This window comes from Phascolarctos cinereus, unplaced genomic scaffold (assembly GCF_003287225.1).
Source record: "Phascolarctos cinereus isolate Bilbo 61053 unplaced genomic scaffold, phaCin_HiC Scaffold_4;HRSCAF=312, whole genome shotgun sequence".
Lineage (NCBI taxonomy): Eukaryota > Metazoa > Chordata > Mammalia > Diprotodontia > Phascolarctidae > Phascolarctos > Phascolarctos cinereus.
In genome coordinates this window covers 309766268-309783653 of record NW_027555847.1, presented here as the reverse complement: position 1 = coordinate 309783653, position 17386 = coordinate 309766268, and the positions used below count along the sequence as shown (strand labels likewise).

Here is a 17386-nt window from a genome sequence, read left to right as displayed (position 1 = left end):
AGCTAGATTTTGTTGCTAAATGCTGACTAGTTGATTAATTAGTTATTTTGGAGAGTGGCACTTATTTATTCTTAATTCACAACGGTAATATCTATGCAAGGTTAAAAATTGATGTGAAAATGTAAAAACTCAACCAGTTTGCCATGTTTCAAGTATCTAGTATTTTGATATCCTTTAGATGAAACTACAACAGTAATAATAATGATAACAATAATAATAACTAGCATTTTATAGCACTTTGAGGTGTGTGACGTGCTTTACAAATATTTTCTCATTTTTTACTCATTACAACCTTGGGAGGTAGGTACTATTATTATCTGATTATATGATTTCACAAATGAGGAAACTGAGACACAAAGGGATTAAGTGACTTGCCCAAAGCAACATAGCTAAAGTATCTAAGGCTGGATTTGAACTCATGTCTGCTGACTTGAGGTCCCGTGTTTTATCCACGGCACAACCTGAGCTGCGTATGGCTTTTGATTAGAAAACATTTGCTATCCCTTTAAAAATGAAATCTAGGAAGTTATAATTATCAGCTGAACAGTGCCATCAATGCAGGTCAGTCTTCGTACATATTCATGTAGCAATTTTTCACTTGATAAATTGATAGAAATCTGACATATGTGAATGAGGTTTCACACAGTGTATAGTTTGGCAGCTGTTATTTTGGTCAGAAACTCCAATTTTAGTCAGATCTGGAAAGTGGCTGCAGCACTCTTCTGTAGTTAAAAGTTTTCAGTCTTTTAAAAGATCTTCTGCAGGTACTACTGATGCAGGTTATGGATGTGCATTTATATTTATTTGTCAGTCAGTCAATGGGATTAAGGCACTAACATGTTCAAAGTTAGCCACAAGAGGCTTTGTAAAAAGACATTTTCTTTGAATATTTAATAATTGAATGAATGATTGCCTCTAATATTTAAGAACACTGGCAAAATATTTCAAGTGAGGACACAATAATCATAGTGAATTGTGTTTCTCTTTATAACTAAGGTTAAACATTTAAATGAGATATTTTACGTTCATCTTACTATATAGTTAACAAAAGTTGTTAACTTTTCAACTTGGTATCCTGGCTTAAAATTATATGCAAGATTCAAGGGAGAAGCCCTTATTTAAACAAACAACTACAGCAACAAAAACCCTTTAGAAATAGAAAATTACAGGTAATCATAATTTGTGAGTTCAGATATTATTACCACCTTACTTTGGTCAGTAATCAAGATTTTAATCATGTTTCTTTCCTTTCTTGGCTGCCATGACACAGTGAAATGCTTCCCATGTCCTAATTTTTCTAGTCTTTTGACTTTGTTCTAATAGTTCTTGCTGTAGCGTTGAAGTATGAATTTCTGTTTGTTTCATCTGTTTTTTCAGGATATCAACCTTTTGGCTAAGATTTAAAGCCTCCTGTCCTTATCTGTTCTCCATCTGGCATTAACTCTAATTTAATCCTTTATCTCTTGTTTCATCTCTTTCCTTTATTTCTTCCAGGTAGTCTCAGACTCCTTGTAGCTAATCCATTTTTTTTTTCCTGGTGTCATAAAAATGGTTGTGTAGTTATGTTCTTCTTCTGTAATTTTGGGTTGGGATTCTCTTAACCCATAATATTTCTCCACTCTATTAGGAATTTTCTTCTGTGTGCTCTTGCCTTTAGTCTCAGTTTCCAAATTGAAGCTCTTTCTGGGGTTTGTTGTTTTCTCTTCCCATAATCTTTGTTCAAGGGACTATAGCTGGGTCCTGATTCCTGCTATAGTCCTCAACAGTTTTCTTGTCCTGCCTCCCTTACTATAGTGTCTATCTGGGAAACTGCCTGGATCCAGGTCCTGACTGCTTCCATGGTACTGTCCTTGGATCTGGAGATAGCCTGTGTCACAGTCCATAGCTTCTGTTTCTGTCTCTTGGCTTGGCCTCATTCCCTGTTACAGCCCAGTCGCCTTGGTTTTCACTGTTTCCTGGGGCAGCTTTGAACACAAGTTTTGAGTTTTGTCCTTTGGCATAGTCTTGGGAGTGGTCGGGGTTTGAGGAACTTGTTAGCATTTTTCATTAGTTTTGTTGAATTTCTAAATCTGGCAGTCTTCATTGTTCCTGAGATAGTTCTCGTAGAAGCAGAGAGTGCCTGGAAACTTTCACATTCCATCTTTGCTGCAAGTGTGGAGGTATACTTTTTGGGGTGTTCTATGAATGTTTTCCATACCTACACATCTCTGAAACTGTCATGGAAATCAAAGTAAAAATATGATTTGATATTCATGTATTTGCTTTGCACTCACCTTTTCAGCAGGATAGCTAGCTAATACATACATAAAGGGAGAGCAACTATTCCATTTATTTGATCTCTTTCTACCTGAAATTCTTTATCATACAACTAAGCTATATTTTTCTGTCAGGGAGTAATGCTGAATGGATTATTTGATCAAAAGTTTATTCAGTATAGCTGTATATTTTGAAATTTGTGGTATAGGAATCATATGTTTTACCTAGCCTTCAATTTATAATAGAAATGATTCCTTTAGGTTTTATATTTTAATTTTTCCTCCTTAGCCTTTAAATTGACTGTATCCCTTCAGAAAATGTCATAACCTTGATGTGGTAGAATCAGAGATCTTTAGCTCTAAAAACTTTTAAAAAACTATTTTGTGTTACTTGTTAAAAATTATGTCCCGTCCCCCCTTCCCATCTCAACCTCTAGAAGTCTGAAATAAGCAGATTGAATAAACCCTACAGTATTTCCAGACCTGTACACATTCTTGGTGACATAGATGATGATAATGCACAAATTGTGAGGAAGTAAACTAAATGGGCATGTGGATTTATGCTCCATTAGAAACAGAAGAAGAAAATCCAGTGTGTGCCAAACTAGAATGAGCTCTATAAAAAATAAACTTTGCTTCTGAGTTTCTAAGTACATATTATAAAAAAATTCTGCCCCTTTAAGGACAGAATTGAATACATTCTTTATTTTTTTAAAAACCGTGTAACCTGGGCTGTACATGTCCATGCAAGGCAAAGCTGTAACTGTCTCTAGCACTGTCTTCTGTGACCAACTGAGAGGACTGGAATGGCGCTGGTATTTTTGCTCTAGGGCCTAGTGTCTGAGAGCAACAGCTCAGACTGGGGTGTAGAGGGCCAGGGTCAGAAGTAGGAGGATCTGCATTTAAGCCCTGGCTCTGTCACCGACCAGCTGAATGGCCCTGGGTAAATCACTTGATGTCCCGGCACCCTTCAGAAGCTCTGTAAAATTCTTAAGTTGCTGAGCAGTTATCAATATATGATCTGTACTTTTGAGGGGAGCACGCTCACCAACAAAATAATGGGGCCAGGCCCCATTCCTTCTATCCCCCAAAACGAGCATCATAAGGAGTCTTAATTTAAAATAAGGTAAGATCCCTTTAGTGTTACACCCTCATCCCTATGCTGGTTTTCTATTCTATGTCTTATAAATATTTTACCAGTGCTCTATGGAAACAAGTGCATCTCACTAATTCCTCTGTCCCATCACCTGACACATTAATCCCTCTTCTGTTCTTTCCAAAAGTACTTTTATACTACCTTTCCCCCAAATAAAATTTTATATATCTGATCCATAATTTTCCATTTATTTTATTTGGGAGGCAGATAAGCAGAGAGAAGTTGATTAGGTTTGAGTCTTTGGCAATGGAAGAAATGATGAATCTGGAGTCCTAGGACAAGTTCAAATCCTGACTCTGTCACATAATAATACTTAAAACAATAATGGCAATAATATTAGCTAACATTTATTAGCACTTACTGTGTGCCGGGTACTTTCAGGGCTTTACACTTATTATTTTACTTGATCTTCACGACGACCCTGAGAGGTAAGTGCTATTATTATCTCTGTTTTATGGACATGAAAAGATGAAAACTGAGGCAAACAGAAGTTAAATGACTTGTCGGGATCAACACAGTTAGTAAACATCTGAAGTCAGATTTGAACTTGGGTCATCTTGACTCCAGGTTTGGTGCTTTTTCTAGCCACTTGAGTGACTATTGGCAAATCACTTAACCTACCTGGACTTGAGTTTCTTCATGTGTTCTCTGAGGGGGGTGGATTAGATGACCTCTAACGTCCCTTCCAGCTTTTTATTGATGATCCTATGATTTTTTGCTCTTGCCATTGTGTCCAGAGGATGACAATCAGAAATGTAAAGGGCCTTGAAGCTCCTGCACTGTAGGATTGGTTGAAGGAACTGAATATGTTTAGCCTTGAGAAGTGAAGACTCAGAATGGATAGCATGTTAAAAATTTGAGTTCAACAATATGTTGCTTTTAAGAAATACAATAAAAATGAGAGCTACTCACAAAGATAAAATAAAGGGCTGGGGTAGAATTTATTATGTAAAAAAAGCAGGGGTAGTAATCATGATCTCAGACATGGTTAAAGCTGAAATAGATTTAATCAAAAGAGAAAAATAGGGAAATGATACTACATGTCACCAGTATTATTCAATAGTGTTTAGACCATTTAAAATAACTAGATACTATAAAATACCTAAATATGCTTGCCAAAACAGACATAGAAACTACATGAACATAAATATAAAACACTTTTTATACAAATAAAGTTAGATTTAAATAATTGAAGTAATATTTATTGTTCATGGGTAGGTAAAGCCAATATAATAAAAATGACAATCTTACCTAGTCTATTCAATGCCATCCCAGTTAAGTTACTAAAATATTATGGGGTTAGGAAAAATAATAACAAAGTTCATTTGGAAAAACAAAGGGTCAAGAATTTTAAAGAAACCAGGGGAAAAAAACATGTGAAGGAAGGAGAGTCAGACCTTAAATTATAAGGTGAGAGCATTGTTGAAGTTTAAAATGGATAATTTCGATTATTTTAAATTAAAAATTTCTTGTACAAACAAAACCAAAGTAGCCAAGAATAGAAGGAATGCAGAAAATTGGGGAAAGACTTTCACAGACAATCTCTCAGACAGGATGTAATTGTGTTGGAATACTACTTGGTGTGGGAAATGATGAGCTGTTTGATTGAGAAAAATATGAAAAGACTTGGACATATGATGGAAGATGCTACCTGCCTTCAGAGAAAGATGACAAGTAGAAATATGCATAGTATGGTCTTACATACATGTGCATGCGTGTATATATGTGTATATTTATAGATATCTATGTATGTTTATATAAATATATATATATCTGTGTGTGGGTATGTATGAGTGTGGGTGTGAGTGTGAATCTGGGTTTAACTGTAGCCTCCTTTAGGGCAGCAGGGGGGTGGGAGGGAAAGGGGGGTAAGGGAGAGAGGAGGGGAAACAAATCAAGTAAAAAGTGCACAGCAGAGAACAAAAGAAAACCAACAAGGAAGCAAAGAAAAGGGTAGCTTTGAAAACAATGTGTAGTATTTATTATGTAGGTTTTCTTGAAATGGAAATGTATTATTTAATATTGAATCCTCTCATGTTCTGCTGTGTACATGGCATTGTTCTTTTTTTTTCTTTTCTAGTTTCATATTTAAGTTTAAAATGACTAAAAAATTTACAAAAAAAAAAAGAGAAGTGAAGACTCAGGAAAACATGATGACTATCATTAGTCATTAGAAAGGCTACTGTATTTAGAAGAGGAATTACGCTTGTTTTATTTGGTCCCAGAGGGAAAAACTAAGAGCAAAGGGTGGAAATGATAAAAAGTTAAATTTAGGCTTAATGTCAAAAAAATTTTTCTTAGCAATTAATTGGCATTGTCCCAAAGTGGACTAGGTTATCTTGGGAAGTAAGGGGTTATCCTTCTTTGTAGGTCTTCAGATGAAGACAAGATGATCAGATATTTTGTTGTATTTGTTTTCTAGTATATGTTGAACTTGGGGCAGCTAGGTAGTACAATGGATCTGGCCTCAGACACTTACTATCTGTTTCACCCTGGGCAAGTCGCTGAACCCTTTTTGCCTCAGTGCGCTCATTTATAAAATGAGCTGGAGAAGGAAATGGCAAACTACTTCAGTATCTTTTCTAAGAAAGCTCGAGATGGGGTCATGAAGTGTCAGACTCAACTGAAACAAATGAATAACATAGGTTGGACCAGACAGTTTCAGAAGTCCCTTATAACTCTAGAACAGTGATTGTGTGCCAGGTTTCTGTTTCCAGGACAAGGCTTAAATGCTGTGTTAATGCTGCAGTAGGGATCAATTGGAGTATAAGGCCAAAGAGGCAGGGCAGGACTAGCTTTAGTGTCAGTGGGCCTGGATTCAAAACTTGCCTCAGTCGTGTCCTATCTATGTGACTTTGGACATATCAATTAACTTCTCTCAGGTCATCAGTTAACTTCTCAGGTCCCTTACCACTTCATTAAATCTAAGCTCCTATAATCCAAACTTAAATTTTGGACATGCAATTAGGTATAACTGAGGCACCGTAGTGGTGGTAGGAGTAGGCACTTCTATATAATCAGTCAAGGGACATTTATTAAGTGCCTACTATGTACCAGGCACTGTCCAAGGGGCAGGGGTTAAAGTACAAAGAGTGAAGGAGGTTACATTTTAATTGGGGAGACAACATGTGCCTATAAAATATGTACAGCATAAATACAGTTATTAAATATACATCTATGTGGTAGGTAGTTTGGGAGGGAGAACACTCGGTATTTTGTGGATCGAGAAAGGCTTCCTACAAAAGATGGGGCCAGAACTGCATCTTAAAGGAAGAGAGCGAGGTATTAAGTAAGTAATGAGAGTTCGTTGTAGACAGGAGAAATGACCAGGGTAAGGGTGCAGAGATGGGAAAGTGTCAGGAGTGGGGAAAAGAGGAGAAGCCAGTTTGGCTGTACTGCTTCATGCAGGAGGGAGAGGGATGTTTAGTGAGTCTGAGAAGATGGGCTGGGGCCAGGTTATGGAGGGCTTTCAAAGCTAAACAGAGGAGCTTGTATTTTATTATTAGAGGTAATAGAAAGCTACTGGATTTGCTGATTAGGGGTGTCATGTAGTCAGATCTGCACTTGAAAAAAAATTGCTTTGGCAGCAGTGTGGAAGAGGGATTGAAATTGTGAGAGACGTGTGGCCAGGTGACCAATCAGGATACTATTACAGTAATCCAGGTGAGAGGTCTAAGTCTTTGTCTACACAATTCTAAAATATTAGCATGAAAAATTAAAAATAGAGTTAATCAATTGGTTTTGTGAATGCAATGCTGAATGACTGATTTAACTGATTTCCATCCCTCACCCTCTAATTTACTCTTGTTTATTGGTCTATAGCATCAACCTAAAAAGTTATTTTTATTTTATACTTAAACTTTCCTGAAAGAAAAAACCTCCACTAAAAATTAAATCATTAGAAATAACATCTGTATTCTGATTTACAACAAAATTATACATTCACTCCCATTTGAAAGGGTTTAAATATAACACAGAAGCACATAGTACTTTCCAGCTATTTTCCACCACTTAATTTTGAATAGCCTTTTCTTCCATTAACTATTAATATTCATATTGTTCTAGGTATTACAGTAAACCACATCCTTGCTTTCCTGTGTTCATTCATTGTCAATTGTAAGTTATACTAAGTGTAAATAAACAAAAATTGCCAGTTTTTCTACACTTAAATGCTTTTTTAGTTATTGTTTGTCAGCTAATTTATAGCTCTGGAATTGTGTTGAAACCATTTGTTTTTATTTCTCTTTCCCTTTATAAAAAATTATTGATATCTTTTATTTTTGTATTGTGTTAATTTCTGAATATATTCACCCCTCCACCCTTAAACATTGAGTTGTCCTATTGAACAATAATTAATTTTTTTTAAATAGAGGATAAACAAAGAAATCATTTCTTCAAAACCAATCAACGTATCAATTGAACTCGACAACATATGTGGTATTTCACACCCGTAGCTGCCCACTTCTGCAGAGGAGTGAAGGAGAAGCATTTTCTCATTCTCCTCAACATCTAACTTCATTTTTGCTCTTTCTGTTTACGTTGTTGTAATCATAGTACACGTATTTTCCTAGTTCTGTCTACTTTTCTCTGAATCAGTTCATTTAAGTTTTCCCATGCATCTCTGAATTCTTCATAGTCATCATTTCTTACGGTATATTATTATTCCATTATATTCATGAAGCACAATTTATTTTGCTAGTCATCAGTCACTGAGCATGTACTTTGCTTCCAGTTTTTGGCTGCCACAAAAAATCAATGCTGTGAATATTTTAGTATATATGGGGCCTTTTTCTCTTGGCCTCCTTGGGATAAATGCCAGCAGTAGGATCTCTGGGTCCAAAAGGGTATGGACATGTTCATTACTTTTTAAATAAATGAATGGGAAAAATGATTAAATATTTACAATGCACCGAAGTTTTAAAAGTTATAGATACAAATAGAAAAGTAGAATAGTTTCTGCTTTTAAGGAGCTCACAGTGTAATAGGGAAAGAAAACACCTATAGGAAGGTTCAGCTGCAGGTCCTTAGGATGCAGCCGCAAGGCAGATGGCAAGAACTAGGGTCAGGAGGAGGCACTAAAGACATCATGGCAGGACAGATGGCAATGCCTGGAGGTCCTTAGGGTAAAGCAGTGAGGCAGATGGTAAGATCTAGTATTTCTTAGGGGCCAACATAATTTCAAACTACTTTCCTGAATGGCTGGACAAATTTACAGCTCCACAAATGGTGTATTAGCTTATCTATATTTCCAGAATTCCTCTAACATTAACTATTTACATCATATGTCATCCCTGTCAAGAGTTGTTTTACATCTCCATTATTAGTGATTTAGAACATTCTCTCACATGGTTGCTAAGAGTTTGTACTTCTTTTAAGAACTCTTTGTTCATATCTTGTGGCTACTTATTACTTGGAGAACAGATCTTGCCCAAATGTTTTTGTGCTGGTGCTCTCTATATAGTGAACATTAGATTCTCATCAGCAATATTTGATATAAATATTTTCCACAATATATAGCATCCTTTCTTAGCAGCATTGATTTTGTTCATGCAAAAGTGTCATTTCATGTTAATATAATAATTTTTTATCTTTTGTACTAGTTCCTAAACCTTGCTTTAAGAACTCCTTCCCTAATCATAGCCTTCAAAGGTCCTTGATCTGATTCTCTATTAATTTTTTAATGGCATGATCTTTTATATGTAGATCATGTATCCATTTTGAACTTTGTGTGTTATGTTGAAAAAATGTTTGTTTAAATCTAGTTTCTGCCAAACTACTTCACCCTCTCCCTCAAGTAATTTATAGTCCTGGGTTTATTGAAAACTGACTTTTTGAGTTCTGTTGTTTGTGATTCTTAGTTATATAATTTGTTCTATTAATATATTATTCTATTTTTTAACAATTACCAAATGATTTTAAGGTATCCTTTGTAATATAATTTGAGATCTAGAAGGGCTATTTCCCCATAACTCCTATTTTTAATTTTTTTTCTCTGAGATTTTAGACTTTTTGTTTCTCCAGATGTTTTTTTTTTGGTTTGTTTTTCTTTTTGTCTGGCTCTGTAAAGATTAGGTAGCTCTATTGATAAAGCACTAAATATGTAAATATAGGTAGTATTATAATTTTTTGTTTTATTGGCATGTCTCAATCATGAGCAGTAATTATCCCTTGAACTATTTGTCATTCTTTATTTCTCTAGAGTGTTTAGTAATTTATAAGTAATCTATATTATAAGGCATATTAAATATACCTTTGTAGATATTTTATGCATTTGGGGGTTATTTTGAATGGGATTTCCTTTTTTATTATTTCCTCCTGGATTTTATTTTAGCTATATAGAATTGTTTATATTTGTGAATTTATTTTGTATCTTGCTACTTTACTGAAGCTGTTAAGTGTTTAAATTAGTTTCTTTGCTACCTCCCTAGGGCATTCTAAGTAAACCATTTTTGTCAATAAATAAGAATAATTTTGTCTGCTCTTTGCCTATATTTATGCCTTTATATTCTTCCTCTTGTCTTATTGCTAACAATAACATTTCTAGAACTATATCAAAGAAAACTGAGAAAACTGCACGTACTTATTTGTACCTATATTAGGAAATTTTCTAATGTTTCCCCACTAGAAACTTTTTGTTTAAGGTATATCTTTTTTTTTTAGCATTTTAGAAAATACCCCTACTCTATAAGATTTTTAGGATAAATAAATCAAGGACTTTTTCTGCTCTGTTGGTATGATCAAGTGTCTTGGAATGTTTTTCATTTTTACTGTGATTGTGTTAATTGTTTTCCTACTGGTGAACCATCTTTATATCCTTGGCATAAACCCTACTTGGTCATAATGAACAGTTTTTTTGGATGTTGCTGTATTTTTGCTAGAATTTTATTAAACATTTTTGTACCAATATTCATTAGTGATGTTAGTCTGTAATTTTCTTTTTCTATCCTTCATTGATCTACGTATTAGGACTATACCTTTCTCATAAAGGGAGATTGGGTTTTTTTCTCTTGATATCCAGCTCTGTTGCTGCTAAGATTTGGGTAGGGGTGTGTGTGTGTGTGTGTGTGTGTGTGTGTGTATGAAATAGAGTGGGCTAGGATGGGAGGGTTGATAGATGTGGTCCACTGTCACTATTAATATGTTACTGCCACTAATGAAGGAAGCTATTTCAATTGTCCAAGCAGGAGGTAATAATGGCCTATAATAGGCTGATTTTGGTATGAACAGAAAGAAGGGGAGAGGTATAAAAAATGTAAAAGCAAAAATTAACATGACCCAACAACTGATTAGACAAAGGGGATGAGAGACAATAAAGAATCGAGAATGTGAAACCTAAGTAAATGGAAGAATGATGATGACCCTACAAAAATAGGGGAGGTTTGAAGAGGGGTACCTTTTGGAGGGAAAGAAAATGAGTTCTCTTTTGGACATGTTCAATTTGAGATGTCTATGGGATAGCCACTAAAAAAGTGGTGTTATGGGACTCAAGTTTTGAAAAGAGCAGAGAGCTGGATATACAAAAGAGCTGGAATTAATCATCCGAGAGATAATTGAACCCATGGGAAATGATGAGACATTTGAAAGAGAAGGTATATAGAGAGAAGAGAAGATGGCCCACGACAGAGCCTTGGGGAATACTCATAATTAAGGGGCAGATTATGGCTGATGACCAGACAGGTAGAGGGAGATCCAAAAGAGGCCACATCTAGAGGACAGTCATAGGAGCTGCATTCAAAATCGACTTCATTTACCTGTGTAACCCTGGGCACTTGACATTGAGGCTCATCTTTAAAATAATAAGATTGGGCTAGGTAGTCTCTGGGTTCCCTTATAGATCTACAATTGTGATCCTAAGATAAAGCGAGGAGAAAATATCCAGAAGAGGATGGTGAACAGTGTCAAAGACTAAGATTAGGCAATTAAGTTAAGTAGAATATTCAGTTGAATAATGTCAGAAGCCAGATTTCAATGGGTTGAGAAGGGAGGTAACTTTAGGTGCATTTTCTAGGAATTTGGCTGATTCAGAATTTCTTCTTTATGAAAAGGGTTATCTCAGTAAGCTTGTTTTTTGAAGTTTTAGTTTAGGGTTATATCCCCTAGAACTCTAAGGGCATCTTTAATGAAATGTAAAATGTCATACATAACTACAGCAAGACAATTAATATTTGATTCCATTTCCACAAATAATTTAGCAGTGGTTCTTCAAAACAAAATGATTAATTTCGTTTTTTGAAAGCTAATGCTCTATTATGTGCTGGCAAAACTGAGGATTTAAAAGAAATTTATTACTTACAAAAATATAAAATACCCTAATTAACGGAACATGAAACAGAGATTTTAAACAATCCAATTTCAAAGAATGAAATTGAGCTGGCCATTAAGTAATTAGGAAATTTGGAGGTGGGGTGGGGGAGGAACTATCAGTCAAGATGAATTTAAAGATATGTTCTACCAAATGCATAAAGAGCACTTAATAGCTATGGTATACAAATGATTCTCAAAAAATTGGAAAAGAAAACATTTTACCAAACTCCTTTTATGAGACAAATATAGTCCTAATACTTAAATCAGGGAAAAATAAAGGGACCTATAGACTACCATCACTAACAAATATAACTGCAAAAATTTTAGATCCTGGTGAAAAGACTACAACAATATATCTGAAAAAATTATTCATTATGACCAAGTTGGACTTATACTAAGGATACAAGAATGGTTTAGCATTAGCAAAACAATTAACATGATTAATCATCTTTAAAATAAAAAAAAATCCAAAACCGCATTATTATATCAATAGATGCAGAAAAAACCCTTGGCAAAGTACAACACTCATTATGCTAAAAATCCTGAAAAGTAAAGGTGAGCCATTTTTAATATGGTAAAGGATCTCCCAGCCTTGAGTCTTTCCGACCTATCCTTCACTCAACTGCTGAATTGATAGTCTTTAAGCATTGGTCTGACCATGTCCCTCCCCTGCTCAAAAGACTTTACTAGCTCCCTATTGCCTTTAGGATTAAAAAAAAAAGGGAAGTCATAGATTTAGATTTAGCATCCTATATTCAGAGATAGAAGGAAACTTAAAAGCTGTTGAGTCCAGTCCCTTCATTTTACAACTGAGGCTGAGAGGTTAAGTAACTTTCCTCAAGTCACACAGTTACCAAGTATCTAAGCTTGTGTTTGAACTCCTGATCCCAAGCCTACCCCTCTATCCACTGCATCATTTAGCTTCCTCAAACTCCTGTTTGGATTTTAAAACCCTTTACAACTAGCCTCTAGGTTACCTACATTATTTGCCCTTACATAACATACAGTTCAGCAATAGTGCCCATTACTCATTTTTCACACTCTGCATTCTGTCTCACATGACTCAAATGCTCCTCCTCCTCACCTTTGCCTCTCCAATCCCTAGCTTAGCTCAAAGCTCAACTCAGATGCCACCTACTAAAAAAAGTCTGTACCAGTTTCTAGTGCCACCGCTATCCCCACCATTATTTTATGATTATTTTATGTATATTTTGGGGTTACTTCTATGTGTATATGTTGTTTTCCCAAAGAGAATGTAAGCTCCCTAAGGGTAAGAAATGTTTTGTTTTTGTCCTTGCATCCTCCATGTATGCCTATCACCATGCCTGGCTTGTGGTAAGTAACTCTTAAATGCCTGTTGAATGAATGAATGAATGAATGAAATCAGGAGAGTGCCAGCTGTGACTGAGATATATACTGTTTCTGTTTCAGCTGCTCTTCCCTGATGCCGTTATAAAAATATCAATTTCTAGCTATCATTACTTCCACACAGCTTTAGCAGTGACAATAACATGTTGTTAATAGTGACAGTGGACCACATCTACTTACCCCCTAACTCCAATACCACCAATAGGGGATTCAAGATATTATAATCATCAGTGTGCCTGTAGAACTTGCCCTAGCGAATAAACTTTTGTTCTATTTTTTTATTAGAAATGTCTCAAAAATACTTGTAACTCTTTGTACCACATGGTAGATTAAAAAATTAAATTTTGACTTTTTCCATGTCCAGTTTAAGCAAAGTTATCAATATCCAATAACTTAGGAGTAGGGGCAAAAACTGAAGCTACAGTCTCATAATTACTTTGATATTTAATCATTAGTAGATACAAATACATTTGGTTGTTTTTCACATTTGACTACTTTTAGCTATTGCTTTTTAATATTAATAAAGCTTCATTTTCATCATGCCTTAATAATGTTGCATGAAAGAAAGTTAAATTGCTCAGTGATCAGTCTCCTTCCTTGAAAAATAATTGAAGTGTATGAGACAGAAACCTTTAAAAGCTGGTTTAGAAACAGCATTAAATCATGGGGAAAAAACCCCAACACTATATTTTATTTTTTACACTTCAGCCATTGTCCCATGGAATTTTCTCTTTCACCTTCACCTGATGGAGCCCTTGGATCCCATGAAGAATCAGCTCTTGTGCCCCTTCCTGAGATCTTTCTTTATTCTTCCAGGTGTTAGTGCCTCACCCAAATCACTTTGTACCTACGTGGTAAATTTCCTGTATTTCCTTAGCTATGAACATACTGTATGCTATCAGGGTGTTGGCATTAATACTCAATGCATTTATTATTAGATCAACTTAAAGAATCAAAGGATCCCAGCACCTTAGTGATCGACAGCTTCCCTAGGCATCCTCCCCTCCCAAGTGTCCTCTCTCTTTCTTATCCTCCCCTTCCTCAACTTCCCATCCTTCTTGCCCTCCCCTCCCTAGTGTAATGGATAGAAAGCTGGTGTTCAAGTCAGGAAGACATAAGTTCATGATACACATTGTCTTTGTCAGTCAATCAACATTCTTTCTTTTCCTGACCCTGGTCCTAGCTTTTCTACTTGTAACCCATGATGATTCATCCTGGAACTTCTTTCAGCACCAAGAGTATTCAACCATCCCTTTGGCCTTCTAAACCTAGACTATCCTTCTGTAAGGCCTGCCCTCCTCTCCCATTTATGAGTTCCTCCTGGAGCCTCCATTTTGTTGAGGGGCCCAGGGGAATCTTCTTTTCCATCCTGACCTGGGGCCTACCTTCTGTACTTCAAAACCACATCTTGACTTGGTACTTAAAAGGTACAGGACTCCCACCCCATCCCACCCCCAGCTCTCTTTTGTCATCTTTCTCTATTAAAATGTAAACTCCTTGAGGGCAAGGGCCTATCTTTGTTTTTGCTTCTTTTTGTATCCCCCGAATTTTGCATCTGCCCAGCACATTTTAAGAGCTTAATAAATAACAGTTTCCTCTTTCCTTCAACAAGCATTTATTGCTATGTGCCAGGTACTGTGCTAAGAGCTGGGGATAAGAGAAGGGCAAAACCCAGTCCCTGCCCTCAAGAAGCTCACAGTCTAATGAGAGAGACAACATATAAACAACTATATACAAACAAGATATCATATATACAGGACAAATTAGTGGTAATCTCAGGCGGAAGGTACTAAGATTAAGGAGTTCTGAGAGAGGCTTCTTGCAGAAAGTGAGATTTTAGTGGGTGAAAGTAAGATTTCATTGATTTAAATGAAGCCAAAGAAGCCAGGAGATGGAGATGGGAGGGAGCAAAATAAAGGCATTGGGGGACAGCCAGTGACAATGCCAGGGTCAAGAGATGGAGCGTCTGCTCTTTGGCCCATTTACTACCAGAATGAAGACCATTCTAAGCAACCAGACCATCGACATCCCAGAAAATGTTGACGTCTCTCTTAAGGGTCATACAGTTATTGTGAAGGGGCCCAGAGGAATCCTCCGCAGGGATTTCAACCATATCAATGTTGAGCTCGGTCTCGTTGGAAAGAAGAAAAAAAGGCTCTGGGTAGGCAAGTGGTGGGGAAATCGAAAAGAACTTTCAGGCATACGGACAATCTGTAGTCATGTACAAACCATGATCAAAGGTGTTACCCTGGGTTTTCATTACAAGATGAGGTCTGTGTATGCTCACTTCCTCATCAATGTTGTTATTCAGGAGAATGGCTTACTTGTTGAAATCAGAAATTTTGGGGGTGAGAAATATATCTGAAGAGTGTGCATGAGACCAGGTGTTGCTTGTGCTGTTTCTCAAGCCCAAAAAGATGAGTTAATTCTTGAAGGAAATGATATTGAATTTGTATCAAACTCAGCTGCCCTGATTCAACAGGCCACCACAGTCAAAAACAAGGGTATCAGAAAATTTTTGGATGGCATCTATGTTTCTGAGAAAGGCACAGTGCAATAAGCTGATGAATAAGTTGGAAAAGATGCCAAAGTCTGTGTCCTGAGGAGTCAACACTTATTCAGATGTCAAAATAAAAATAATTTTTGTCATTTGGAAAAAAAAAAGAGATGGAGTATCTTGTATGAGGGAAGCAAGGATGTAAGAAGACTGGAAATGTAGGAGGGGGCCAGATTATAAATGGCTTTGAGTGCCCAAAAGATGCTTTTCTCTTTGGTCCTGGAGCTGATAGTGAGGTTCTGGGGTCATAGGAGGATGGCAGCTGAGTGGAGGATGGACTGGAGTGGGGAGAGACTTGAGGCAGGGATACATCTTTGTGTTACTCCTGACAAATTGTTCAACTTCTCACTAGTACCATGGAAATCTTTTAGAGGCATCCAGGTAGCAAAGTGGATAGAGTGCTGGGCCTGGAGTCAGGAAAAGACCTGAGTTTAGATTTGGACTTAGTCACTTACTAGCTGTGTGACCTTAGGCAAGCTATTAAACTTGTTTACCTCAGTATCCTCATCTATAAAATGGGGATAATAAGAGTACCTGACTTGGTTTGGGTTACTGTGAGGATCAAATGAGATATTTGTAAAAAGTGCTTAACACAGTGCCTGTAACATAGTAGGTGCTTAATAAATGCTTGTTCTGATAAATCTGCATTGGTAGAAGGTGTTTTCTTACTGGAAATCATAGGTTTAAACCTACATATATGTATGTGTGTATATATGTGTGTGTTAACTTATAAGTGAGTAAATACATTTTCTGAAACATTTTTATTTATGAAACATTATGTAAACGTTTCTGCATTTGCATCTGATCAGCTAATTGTCACAACTAACAGAAAAGGGAGAGAGATTTTGATTTTGGCTTTGTAACTAATACTGTGCATAAAGAAGAGTGATTTAAGTGATGTGGTTTGATGTCTCTGGGTCTCTTCTTCAAACTTCATGTCTAACAGCTTGTAGCATAGAAAAGGTTCTTTCAGTGAGTGTTTAGGCAAATACTTTCCAAAAGATCTGCACAAGATTAGTGCAACCAAGTGTTCCTCTCTGTGGCTTCCTGTTTTGGAATTAAATGCCTTCAGGATACTTAGAATAACTCGGTTTAGAAAAACAAGAAGAATTTAACCTCTTATAGACCTAACTTAAGCTATTAAAAAAAACTTGGAAAGAAAGGAATACATACACATATACAAACACACATATTCATACTCAAAAGTCTAAACCAGGGTTTAAATATTTTGTAGTCACAGATTAGCTAGTATAGGAAGTTGCAAGAAGTATAATTAAACATGCATCATTTTAACTGAATACTTAAGATGTAAGAAGGCCAGTTTTGATTCTTTATAAATAGTCTTTATAGGTCAACCTTCTTAGAGATATGCAAATAATATGTTATTCCCAAATGAACTCAGTGGAAGATTTCCATTAAAATGAAAGAAAAACACTGGTTGTTTTTTCTTAAGGCTGAGGGGTGGGCGGAGGAAGCAGGTGAGATGAACTTTTCCTCACTTCTCCAGCAGCATTATTGAACCTCCTTTGCCAGTCACTTATTAGGGTGCTTAGTTGCATCTTCAGAGCCAGCAGAGGGAGCAGCAAACATTATTTTTGTTTAGAGTGTTTATAATTTTTATTTTGACTTTATTATTTTTCTCCAGTATAGATTTTTAAAGTTTATAAAGACTAACAATGTATTGTATAGTTTTTGATTGCATTATTTTCTTTCTATATGATTCTCACTTCTTTGTGAAGCAGTCTT

General features: G+C 36.1%; 1 protein-coding gene and 1 pseudogene across 5 annotated transcripts in view; both read left to right on the top strand.

Moving 5' to 3' along the window:
• Window positions 1-17386, top strand: part of ATG10 (autophagy related 10) — a 301997-nt gene that overhangs the window by 135198 nt on the left and 149413 nt on the right. The gene's annotated exons all lie outside the window — the stretch shown is intronic.
• Window positions 15077-15655, top strand: LOC110222691 (large ribosomal subunit protein uL6 pseudogene; annotated as a pseudogene).